General features: G+C 39.4%; 1 long non-coding RNA gene across 1 annotated transcript; it reads right to left on the reverse strand.

The window, feature by feature from the left end:
• Positions 1 to 2,423: 2,423 nt before the first annotated feature.
• On the reverse strand, positions 2,424 to 3,113 carry LOC137154137 (uncharacterized). The gene is made up of 3 exons (XR_010920101.1): positions 2,927 to 3,113; positions 2,772 to 2,841; positions 2,424 to 2,587 (listed from the first exon to the last, which is right to left on the reverse strand). It is a non-coding gene; the product is annotated as an uncharacterized lncRNA (long non-coding RNA).
• Positions 3,114 to 12,718: the final 9,605 nt, after the last annotated feature.

Consider the following 12,718-nt stretch of genomic DNA (forward strand, 5'->3'; position numbering starts at 1 on the left):
AGGCAAGGCCTTACAACTGACTGTGTTACTTTCACTTTCAAGTTTTAAAAGTTGAAAGAGTTGCTTCCAGAGAGAAACCTAATTTTGATCAACTCTAATAAGGAGCCTGTTCTCTGATTCCATCCAGCAGTTCTATGGCCAAGCGCCCCTTCTGCTTGTACATTACCACTGGCAGGTTGCTCTTCACTTCTCATTCAGCAACTTAAAGATAGAGTCAGATTTTCTGCCTGCCATATCGAGTATTTGGGAGCATAGTGATCAGATGCTTTGTACTGAAGTTGATGTTTCAGTACACACTTTCCTCATTTTCATGCAACTATATGCTGCCCAGCTGAGGTGGGGGTCATGACAGGGCCAAACTATTTGTTATACAAAACATGAAATATATGAAGACCATCCTGAGTTATAGAAACAGAGAGTTGATGGAGGGGGAGAATGATGGTGGCATGCAGTACAGTTAATCCAATCTTTCTAGCTATATTACATTTACTGTATTTACTACATTTAAATACATATTTTCTAATGCAGGAATGAATTATCAAAGGTAAAAGATGCATTTAAGTGGCTTCTTAAGAATTAATATGTGCTGAAGAAATTCAGCTCATTAGGGCAAAACAAACAGGATCTGAATAAATGGGATGTTTTTCATTTTTCCACACTGAGAAGTAAGTTTATAAAGTGTAGAAATAACATTCTTGCTGTACCATTATTTCATATTTCAAGAAACACATAGTAGTGTTTCTAAGCAGGCTGTTTTCTTTGCTACAATTGTATCTGTGGCCATAATAAAACAAGGTTTCTGAAGATCAATGTGTATAGCAAAGCTAAGTATTTGTGAAATAACTAATACCTTGTTCCTAGTTACACTGACATTTTTAATAGCTTTTTCCTCTTCCTTTATTGTCTTCTATGGATTATTTTGTTTATTAGCATAAAAATCATTTTGGATTAGTTTGAAGGTGAAAGTCACATTCAAATAGCAAATACCTGTTGCAGACCTCTTTTTCTATCTGCCTTTAAAACAAGTCCCCAGATGACTTCCTCTTACTTGTACTGCTTTTCAGCAGGATCCCTCTTATAAAGTATAAACAGTTCTTCAAGCTTAATTACTGTAGTTAGTTTCTCAAATATATCATTGTCAATGGCACTGTGTAAGGACCTAAATAGAATGGAGAAGTGGTTGCCAATGATTCATTCTTCTGAGGATGAAAATTGGGTTTCTTTTGCTGATTGGGCTAGGAGGAAGAATGCCAAAGCTGACCAAGAATCTGTTGGCTTCTACTGTGTAAGACGACATAGAAATAATTTAATTATATCAGCACTAGATCAGCAGCAAACATCCTTGTGCTTTTAGAAGATATTAGTTTCAGTTACAAATCTAGCTCTTGCAGGAACAGAGAATATATATGGGGCCAACTACGCAGATGGTATAAGTAAACTGCTTAGTGCCACAGACTTGAATGGAACTACACTGATACATACCAACTGAAAATCTGACTCTATCTTTAAGTTGCTGAATGAGAAGTGAAGAGCAGAAGTTATTAGATATTACCATGTTTATTATTCATTGATAAAAATGATCTTTTCCAGTGCCTCCTGGAGTTAGTAGCTATATGAACATTCACAGTTGTCATGAATGATATGTTGAAGTCCTTCCTCCATTTTTCTCAGAAAAGGCTTCCATTCCAAATCATAATCCAATCAGTCTTCAGTGGGAGAACTGTGAATGGATGGTTCCCACCTTGTAGAAATTCCACCCCTCCCATGTGGAAAAAGGTGATTAAGGAACTCCCATCCTTTGTTCTGGATCCCCCCCAGAGAAGCATTCATGGGTCCATCGCACCAAGAGTGGTGAAGGACAGGAGTAACGAGGAAATGTATGGGTGAGCAGTATGGTGTTGATAGTGAACACCAAGGGCAGGTCTACACTAGAAGTGCTACACCAGTGCAGCTGAACCGATGCAGTTATGCTACTGTAGTGCATCTGGTGAAGACGTTATATGCTGATGGGAGAGTGTTTGCCCATTGGAATAATTATTCCACCTGTGCAAGAGGCAGAAGCTACATTGATGGGAGAGAATCTATATAGTGTAGACCTGTCCTTAAAAGTAACCTATGGGGGCACAGAGCAAAGACATAAGACTGGGCATCCAGGAAACAAAGTCAGTCTTGCAGTCACTGCAACCATTGTGCGTTGGGTCTCTAATCTCTACACAGGGTCAGAGCTAGGACAAATGAAGATCTAACAGACCATCCCTACACACAAAAAACAAAACAAAACAACCCAGAGTCCAGCTATAGTGACTCCAGCCTATGACAGAGAATGCGGGTGGAAAAGTAAAGGACACCATAATTAAGGGGAACCCCATAGCAACACTAGTTTGTTTCCTTAAACAATCACACCCACAAAGAGACAACAAAGACAAAAGGAGGAAGGGAATCTATAGTCTGGTAAAACAGCAGAGATGGCTACATCTGACAGCCTTTGTCCAAATACAGCCCTCATCGGATTTTGATTTCCAGTCCCCTGAGGGATGGCCAAGTAAGCAGATTCCAGGGGCACCATCCGGCTTCTGGTTTAGATCAGCTGTCAGAGGAGAAACAAATTAACAATCATGCTCTATACAATAGGACCTTCACCAAAGGACATTATCCTTCCAGAAGCTTCATAGCTGCACAGGTGAAATAGATCAATACAGTTAAAGGAGAACTGGATAAGCATTACATGCCATGCTGCAATGTGATTTTTGAACAGGCACACTTTTACTTACACAAGCAAGAGAAGAGTAAGTCAATGAATGATTTCACAACAGCCATGTACAACTTAATCTGACACGATAGCTATGGAGATGAATAAAGAATTTGTCAGAGAGACTTGGGCTCAAGGACAGCCAACTATCAGTACAATGGGTCATGTTTACTGTACCTCCACCTTTTCCATGAACACCAACTGCTCTGAGATCTTCTTGCTGTAAATAAAATACACGGAGGAGTATCTCACTCCCTCCATCAATATATATCAGTACATCCACATTTTTGCATTGTGTTCAAGCTTTCTAGCCCCTTCTCCCAAACGGCAGATACTTGCTAAAGTATGTCTACTCAGAGCTCCCCTTATCATGCACATCCCCCATATTTCCCTCCTATGCTCTTTTTAAATTACCTTGCCTGGTTAATGGACTAATGAGATCATTAACTCCCTAATCCCACTCTGGCCTGGTAATCAGGCACCCCCCTGACCAATTAGGCCTTCTATGTGGTAACTAATTAGTGCTAATAGTGAACAGAGTGTTGGTACAAGCACCATCTCTCAGTACTCTGTCACAATCAAACTCCAAAATTATCTTAACCTCAGACTAGAGACAGCCAAACACATAGTCCCCTGAAGTCAATACAAAAAAGAAACAGATTCTTCTCAGGAATAACAGATGACATCAGATGATGCCAGGGACATCAGGAGGAAAAATACCTTGGGTTGCCCAGAAACGATAGCCATCTAGACCAGTATGATCACAAAGGGATCCAGAGAGGTCTATGCTAACATGGAATAGAGAAAAGGAATGCCACAAGAGTAGGGCAGATCACCTCTCAGGAAATGGCGTTGTCCAGCAAGGGACAATACATGCAAGGAAAATCTTTAAAAGGTAATATTATGCAGCAGTCTGCCAGTCTAAATGTGTGATAGCATCTGTCTTTCAAGAAAAAGATCTAAAATGACAGAGATTGTATATCCTGTAGTTTTAGGAGATGATCAAAAAGAACCACCATGGACCACAATCACATCGGGAAAGTATAAAATAGACTTTAAAATAGACACAGGCGCTGATGTAACAGTAATTCCAGAATCACTTTAGAGGTGCCCAGCAGTGTATGCTTCATGAGCACTCACCAGTACAGAGCTGTACTATGCACAAATAGAAAAAGAAGCCCTATCCACTACATGGACTTGGCAACATTTCAAAGACTTTCCAGAGGGCATAAGATTTCATGTGGAAGCTGACTAAAAACTGTTAGTCACTCTTCTAGGTTCAAAAATCTTGATGAGTTACCACTTAGAATAGAAGATTTTCAAATAAGACTCATGAGGTTTCAGTTTTTGATTGCTTGTGTATCTAAGAAGAATGTTGTGACAGCTGATACACAAGTCTAAACAGGAGGTGCTTCCCACAGAAGGTTTCATATATGCAGTACTTACTACTTCACCAACAGGGTAATAGGAGTATCTGTGACTGGTACACACCCCTAGCAAATAGATTCAGCCCTGCAGAACTGTTGATAAGAAGGAAGTGGAGGTGCACTATCCCAGACACCCTTTCCCTCCTAGACCCCTGCTGGCCTGACTCCCCTAGACTACATCTGAAGGAAGGTGTGACAGGGTACTAGGAGGTGAACCCCCTTGTCAGCACCCCCTGCTATGCTAGCAGAAGGGCAGTAGAGCAAGTAGCTGGGTTGGGGTTCATTGCCTGAGCAGAGGCAGCTGGGCAGAGGCACAGATTGAGCAGCTTCCCAGGGGCATAATTAGCCCACAAGCAGCAGCAGCTGTCAGAGAAGCCCTAGAAGGCTTGATAATAGGTGTCAGTCTGATGGGGAAGGGTTAAATAGGTTAGGCTGACTTACTGAGGTAAATGACTTTTACATCAACTTGTGTTAATTGGTTCCCCCTTCCTGCTCTCACAAACAATGGCTGACTCTTTGTGAATTAAGCAGTATGCACAGTCCAGCAGGGAACCTCTAACAAATATTTTTATTGTGGTTTATGCTCTAAGAATATCATACCACTTATGCAAAGTCCACCTTCCCAGGTTCTGGCTCAGTCTTTTATACTGCTTGCTTGCTTCTCAGCGCTACCCAGCTGGTGAACTAATTAGCACATCAGGCTCCCTAGAGGTGCAAGGGATCCCTTCTAAACTCAATCAAGCTACTTAACTCCCTCCTACTTCAACTACATATGGTGTTCTGGGTAATCTAAGTGATGAGGGTGCTAGCCTTTAAAGGGCTCTTTTTGTAGCTACTAATGGCACCACGTCATATCTGGAAATAAGAGAAGTAGGAATAGCTCTTCTGGACTAGAGGAACTAGGGTATCCTTGGAGAAGAATACAGAGTGCCAACAACCATAGCAAGAAAGTTTGGGTTGAATTTTATTATAACATTGTTTCTTTGTTAATAAACCCAAACCACCAAGAAAAGGGTTGAGTTTGGACTCCCCATAGTATGTGTACTTTGTTTAGAATAACTGTATGTATAAATTTTATTTCTCTTGTATGAAAAGCACTTGCTCACAAATATTTTGGAACACATTTTCATACAATATGCCCTTTATTGTCCCATGATTCACTTTATTCCTTGCTACCAGAGAAATTCTTATGTATTGGTTCAAAAAACCTCATCCTAAATTTAAGTTTTGGCTTCTCAAGCCTTTCTTTGGGGTACAGTTCTTCCAGTTAGAGAACAAATTTAACAGTAAACTAGACTTTCTATTCCAGACCCAACCTAGTATTGTTTTTAGGATGCATTTTAATGATATGTTTCTGTATCGTGTCACGAGTGCTGGTATGGGTGTATTTTAGATTATGTAAATATATTGATTGGTTGGGTTGTTAATGGTTTAATTTCTAGCATTTCGTTCAAGCCTCCACTTCCTGTTGAGTAAATCCCTTCTTGCTGTTGAAATTGCTGATTAGCAGGCTTTTAAGAGACTTTATTGTTGCAGTCAAATCTACTGTGTCTTCAAACGTTATTGGTTCACTGCCTGTTTTCATGGATATTTATAATGAAACAATCCATTATGCTGGATGACTTTGTGTTCAGAACCAGTATACACATTATGTAGCTTAATCTAGTTCTTATCTGACCTTTGTTTAGTAAAACCACAATATTGCAAAGAAACTGTGTCCTCTGCAGGTATATTATCAGTTTTACAAATCTTTATTGCTACCTACTTTTTCACTTTGCAAAAGATTGAAAGGTTATTGAATCCTTTGCTCATATTCTCTCTTTCATATTCTAGCACATCTTTCTTGTCTTGGGTGATGAATTCTTTACAGCCAAACAATCCTTTCAGTTTTTTTTTCCACCGGATTTCATAGTCTCGGAGAAGAAATTTATTTTCACGGTTAATGTTTTCATTAATAATAGAGTCAAATAAGGCCAACATTCTGTAATAAACACTGCTACGATGCTACAAGTCTACACACTGTGCCAAGGCACAAGCTACTCCCATCGTATGACCCTGACCAGAAAGGGTTAAGCAACTAGCAGGCTAGTGACCCCCAAATTCAGCCTTTAAAGACATATTAGAAAAGTATATAAATGGTAATTAGGACCATTCCTTATAAATAGCTAACAAAGCATTTTAGATTGACTAGAGCTTTGAAATGTAGATTTGTATTGTTAGAGAATTAGAAGAAGATACAAATTGTATTTATCTGTATTTACCTGTCTCTTATTAGATGTTAACAATGTGATTTTATTAGCTGTCAATGGTAAACTTCTTTTCCTGTTACTATGTTTAGAAATAAAAAGGGAATATTAACATTTAGATGAAACTAGGATGTAATAATGTCATTGTCTATATTTCTCTTTGAAGTTTGTAGTAAACTGTGTATGAACTGCTTAATGATTAATTACCTTATGCTGATGAATGCAATTAATTACCTCTGTATACATAGGAAATAGGAGGCTTTACTTCAAAGCCACAATGTATATTACCTATTCTTCACCCAAAGAATATCTGCTCTTAAGAGGCTTTCAATAACCTGCAAGAGATCTACAAAAGAACTTCAGGGCTCTGATCCTGTTATCTCAGATCTGCTTAATCTTAAATTGAAAGACTGAGGTGGCCAGCACTAGTCGGGATTACCCTTCTATTTTTCATGGAAGAATGTATACAGACTCTGCATATGGATTGTCTATTGGATTATAACCTATGAAATTGATTCGGAAAGAACTTTTTGAAACTCAGCAGCTCATCGTATCTACTATGAAACTGACCTAAGAATTTTATTCATATCTGTATATATAAAGATCTTTCAACAAATACATTCTCTCTCTCTCCTTTTATTAACAATCTTAGTTTAGTTCATAAGAATTAGCTGTAAGTGTGTATTTCGGTAAGATCTAAAATATTAATTGACGGGGTGGATAGTGTGTCCAATCTCTTGGGATTGGTAGAACTTTATATATGGTGAATAAGATTTTAAATAATCCTCACTGAATTTGATTTGGTAGTCTGGGTGGGAGCCTAAGACTGGATTGCTTTAAGGGATCTCTGTTTTTGGCTTCTTGGGTAACCAATAAGGTATTGTAGAAGCTGTTTTGTTGCTGGCTTGGTGGATCTAATTATTAAAATAACCACCAGTTTTGGGGATTGTCTGCCCTATTCTTTGCACTTTGCTCTGATTGAGCATTGTCAGTGGGGTCTCTCCAGTGACCCCAGTCACACACAGTAATGTCCCTCATGCATGCTTAATACTAAACTGGTATTCAAGCACAGCTTATCTCTTGTTGCAATCTAACTTTTATATTATAACATGCAAAATACAGGAAGAAATAAAGTGATGAAAAAGTAGTGTGTTAAATACCTAATTGTAAAAGTATGCTGACAAATTGTAAAGTCAACACATATACAAACTAAGCACCAGATTCTGTAACTCCTTTTCACGTGGAATCACCTTACTCTTCAAATACACTCTTTAAAGTCATGAAAGTGTAGGGTTGAAAAGCCCTGTGCTACAGGATAGCTGCCAGGTCATAGAATCAGTGCTGGTGACTGAGGTTAAGGATGTGGAAAATGGTTACCTTTCTAGTATAAGTTACTTTTTGTATCGCCTTAAAATCACGGACCATACATAACTGTTCCCTGCACTGTGATACTAACTCATCTGTGGCCAGGATCCTGCTCTCTCACCCTTTCATGGGCATATGTGGCCTAAAAGGTACCAAAGCACAGAAAAGGGGACAAGGAGAGGTCAAGGAGAGTACTCTACAACACATCTTGTGGACTATAGAACTGTGCTCCTTAATAGCCCTATCTACAGATGCTTAGAGAGGAGTTATTGGTGCCAGTGGCATTAGCATTGAACTGGAAGCAGCGCTGGTAAATAACCAATGGATCTGTTACTATTAGTATCCATTGGCCAAAACTCCAACCATGTAGTAGTTGCTGTGCTTTTCAACACAAACACAGCCACTGTACTGCACTTGTAGCTCCAACACCACTCCTCCTCGGACTCTTCAGAACTGTCCTGCACAGAACCCATTTCCTAGGGCTTTTTGCACCAGAGAGGATTTGGAGCTATTTTGAAAACTCTTTCAGTTGAAATTTTTTTTGACCTTTCAGTGATGAATCTGAATGGAGAAGTGCTCAGGTTTGCCCTTCCCTGACGATAATCCTCTTGGACATTTGACCAGTATTTATCCTTGCCTCAGGCAGGTGACAGTGTCAGTGATGACATCTGGCATCATGTCATCAAAGCTAGACAAACTTCACTCAGCACTTGATGGCAGTCTTCAGGCTTAAATCAGTATAGTGTCAGCCTGTATACATTCCAACTGCTTCATATTGTAAAGGTTTATCTTTTATTAACTACAGTGGGAGAAACAGTCCCTTTAACAATGTCCCAAGTATTCGGGCAATCTGTCATGTGTAGCTATGTCATGTAATATAGTGTAAAGGAATGGTTCTCAAACTACAATGCAGCACAGACATGTAAAAATACACCAAAACGACTGTGACAAAACGGGGGGGAAGAGGGAAATGTGCAGGTAAGTGTGAATTACACTGAAATAACTGTTCCCTATAGCAGTGACTCTCAACCTTGCCAAACTACTGTACCCCTTTCAGGAGTCTGATTTGTCTTGCATACCCCAAGTTTCCCCTCACTTAAAAACTATTTGCTTACAAAATCAGACATAAAAATAAAAAAGTGTCACAGCACACTATTACTGAAAAATTGCTTACTTTCTCATTTTGTCTTATGAAATTTTAGTTTGTAATGGCTTCGGTAGTGCTTTTGAGGTAGCCTTTTGTAAAATTAGGCAAATATCTAGATGAGTTGATGTCCCCCCTGGAAGACCTTCGCGTATCCGATGGGTATCCCTGCCTGAGAACCCCTGCCCTACAGGATGCTCTTCTCAGTCTCATACTGCATGACACTTTTCTTCACAATAACTACAACCAGCCTGATATACCTTTCTTCCTCTCTTTCACCTGTTTAACCTTTTGCTCAGGGGTGCTCTGTCCCCAACATTTGATCCCTGTGTGGATACAAAATTTGGATTCACATCCATCTGCACTCTGCAAACATGGTCCACTGATATAAAATGGATATCCATGGATTTTCAGGGCTCAGAGCCAGATTTAGGGGCAGGCGACCCAGGCGAAGGCTAGGTGGGCATATTTTGTTATTAGGCAAAGGGACATTTGTGCTGAATCCAAGAGCTTTCTTTGTGCCTTGTGGCTGCCATTCCCTCAAGCTGGTTGTGTCAGAGGCAGTGTCATCTTCTTTAGATTCAGTATCTCTCTTTGGATTACTGCAAAGGAGGTGTTATATGACGATAGTAAGATACTGGACAGGAAAACACTCTTGAACAATTGTACAGACTTTCACTGGACGCTGACACATGGGAAATGTTCGAACATCAGTGATAAAGACGTCTATGTCTAATTGGACAATATCCGTCACATTTTGACATATGAGAAGCACTCTCCACTACAAGTTCTCCAATTCATTCATGATGCAGAGCTGAAGCCTAATGCGTGGATAGCTTTGAAGAGTCTGCTCACTCTGCTGGCCACAGTCGCAAGTGGTGAGTGAAGCTTTTCGAAGCGCAGGCTCATCAAAACCTATCTTTGATCGACAATGGCCAATAAGAGACTGACATTGTATTGCTTGAAAATGTCATTGGCCAGTCTTTGGATCTCTCTGATGCTGTGCTTCAGTTCGCCAGGGCAAAGGCGAGAAAAGCGACCTTTTGAACTAAAGGACGAGAGTTAACACTCTAAGGCTAATTCTTAATAGTGGTCCACCCAATGTTGGTGTACAGTTCAATTTCTTAATGTTAGTACATTTCAGTTACTCTTAAAATTAAAAAGTTTCTATTAGCTTAGAGGAAATGAATTTATTTTATTTGCTTATATATGGCATGAATAAATACAGATTTACAGATCCTAGTAAACAAAGTTATCATTTTATATGACAGGAATAAATCATGCATGCAAATTGTGCATCAAAGTCGTGAAATGGGCTATAAATGCAATGAACAATAAGATATTCAAAAGTGTAATAAATGGAGGAGGGGCGCCGAAGATACTCCTCGCCTTTTGGTCTAGGGCTGGCCCTATTAGGGCTCTATCCAACACCATGTTCTTAGAGCTAACTCTTAATCCCTAAGGTTCTGTGAATATAGGACTTGATACTCTTCTCACTTTACACCCGTGTAAATCCAGATTAGCTACCCTGAGAACCAATGGAGTAACTGCACTGAGGCCACTGGAGAAAAACCAGCGTGATAGGTGAACTAGGATGGCTGAGTACTGGGGAACTGATAAAGCCTGATTTCAGTGATAGCCAGTAGCAGAAGTTGGGTCAGAAGACAGCTATACAAATGTAAGTGGGGATAGCTAGATCGGAAAGCCTAGGTGGAAAGAATGAACAAGGATTGGTTTTCTCTGTAAGAAGCTGTCACGGTCACAGAGCAAGCAGCACTCTAGACACTTTTTGGTTCCACTTGAGTGTACCCCTCAGTGACTGGCCTGGCGTCCTACACCTCTTTCAAGGGAGGAACACCACAGTTCAATGACTTTTGTGCTGGATCTCTTGGCTGCAGCCACCCTATTTACCAACCATGTTAACACGACAGGTCCTACTGCATTTGTCCCCTGTAAACGCCTTATCTCCAGAGACCTGGAACAGATTAAAGTGCCTCAAAAAAAGCTTCTTCAGAACAAAACCATATTTATTATTTCGCCCGATAGTACAAAGAATGTAGAACAAAGATATAAAACAGAAAAAGGTCCACATTTTCCCTTACCTATATCTTAATCTTTCCTTGAAAGATTTAGCAAGCAGTGCCGTTCAGCCCAGTTATCTGCATCCCTGGGTTTGGAGAAGCAGACTGCAGCATACTCTGTGTCTCAACCTCAGTTTGCTGACACCCTTTCTTCCTGCCCCTTCCTGCCTACGCCAATATCTCTAAGGTTTTAGTATATATTTTGATCATCAGTTCAGCCAGGGAAGAGTAAACTTTGCCAGCCTAGTAGGCACCAGGCATCGGGTTATTTCTCACTCAATATCTTACCCATTGTTTTCCCAAGGACCCCTGGTATTCTTATGATAAAACCTTATCTTTTGCTATTGTTTGGTTTCCTGTTGGTTTCCCTCTTACAGCTCTCTTTGATTGAACTCTATGCATGCAGGCAGGATAATAGCAGAGGTAACTGGAGAGGCCTATGGTATTTATAAAAACTACACAATTCCCTTACTCTCCACAGAAGTATTCATTAATAATCATTGATGTGGGATTAAAAAGGAGTTAGGATCCAATCCTGCAACATTTAAACTACTGAACATGAAAATGCAACCTCTACTGTACCTAAGGATGATTAAAAATACAATAGTATCCCTGGTTCAAAATCTCTATTTCTATAAAACTAGGTTGTAGTTTTACTTGTTTTAATACATCTATCGGGTAGGAACTGTGTGCAGTGTCTAGCACAATGAACCCCTTTCATCCTAAATGGGGCCACTATCATAAGGTACTTAAGGATAGCATTCCAGCCTTTAGACTTGGTTAGCAGCCTTGGAGTGTCTTTGCCGCTATTACACAGCCTTGGAGAAGGAAAATTTCTCCCCTAATTTCACCCAGAGTTCCCAGTGGGCAGGATTTATGTCTAAGTGTCTACTTTCATTAGCAGAGCTTTCAGGATAAGGCACATTCTTATCTGAACATTGATGCCTTCACTGTTTGAAAGTAACAGACATCCTTGTAGTTAGCTGTTTCTATAGTTAGCTGAATTATATTTACTTTAAAATAAAGTGCAAGTGTAATACAAATTTGCATTTTATTTTGTGTACAGCATAGAGGTTTCATTGTTTGTGCTCATGGGAATGTATTGATATTTTAGGAGTTATTTCTGTCTAGTGACTGATTGTGAATACTTAATTTTTTTTAAGTTTTAATTTTGAATCATTTGCAATTTGAAATGAAAATAACTGCATTAATGTGTCAAATTGATTTTAAACAACGATATAGAAAATGTCATGGAAAACAGTGGAAGAAATATAAATATGAGGGTAGTTGTAACACCTTCCATGATATACAAATGATATTTGATTAAGAACCCTCTACTACAAAATGGGCTAAAAAATGTGTCTTTACTGTATCTGGTAGTGGCATGTTCCTAGACTTCGTAGGTCTGATGGGGCAGTACAGGTACATTCATGTTCATCCTGTCATTCCCTCTTTCCACATCCACCCCTAATAGCCAACTTTTTGCCTTCAGAGACTGTCTACAGTGTCTCCAAATTTCTTGCTTCACACATTAATCTCAGTATAATTCAAAGTAGCTCCATTGAATTCAACTAAATTACTCCACTGGAAGTCAGTCTGGAATTTTGCCTAATGAGTATAATTTTGTTTCACTTTTATTAGGTCACTTCAGTTCACATGATTTTTGTGGGTCCCTTAAGATAGATTTCACGAGATTCACAAATATA

The sequence above is a fragment of the Emydura macquarii genome, unplaced genomic scaffold (genome assembly GCF_026122565.2).
Source record: "Emydura macquarii macquarii isolate MOO-44397 ecotype Brisbane River unplaced genomic scaffold, CSIRO-AGI_Emac_v2 contig_1253, whole genome shotgun sequence".
NCBI lineage: Eukaryota > Metazoa > Chordata > Testudines > Chelidae > Emydura > Emydura macquarii.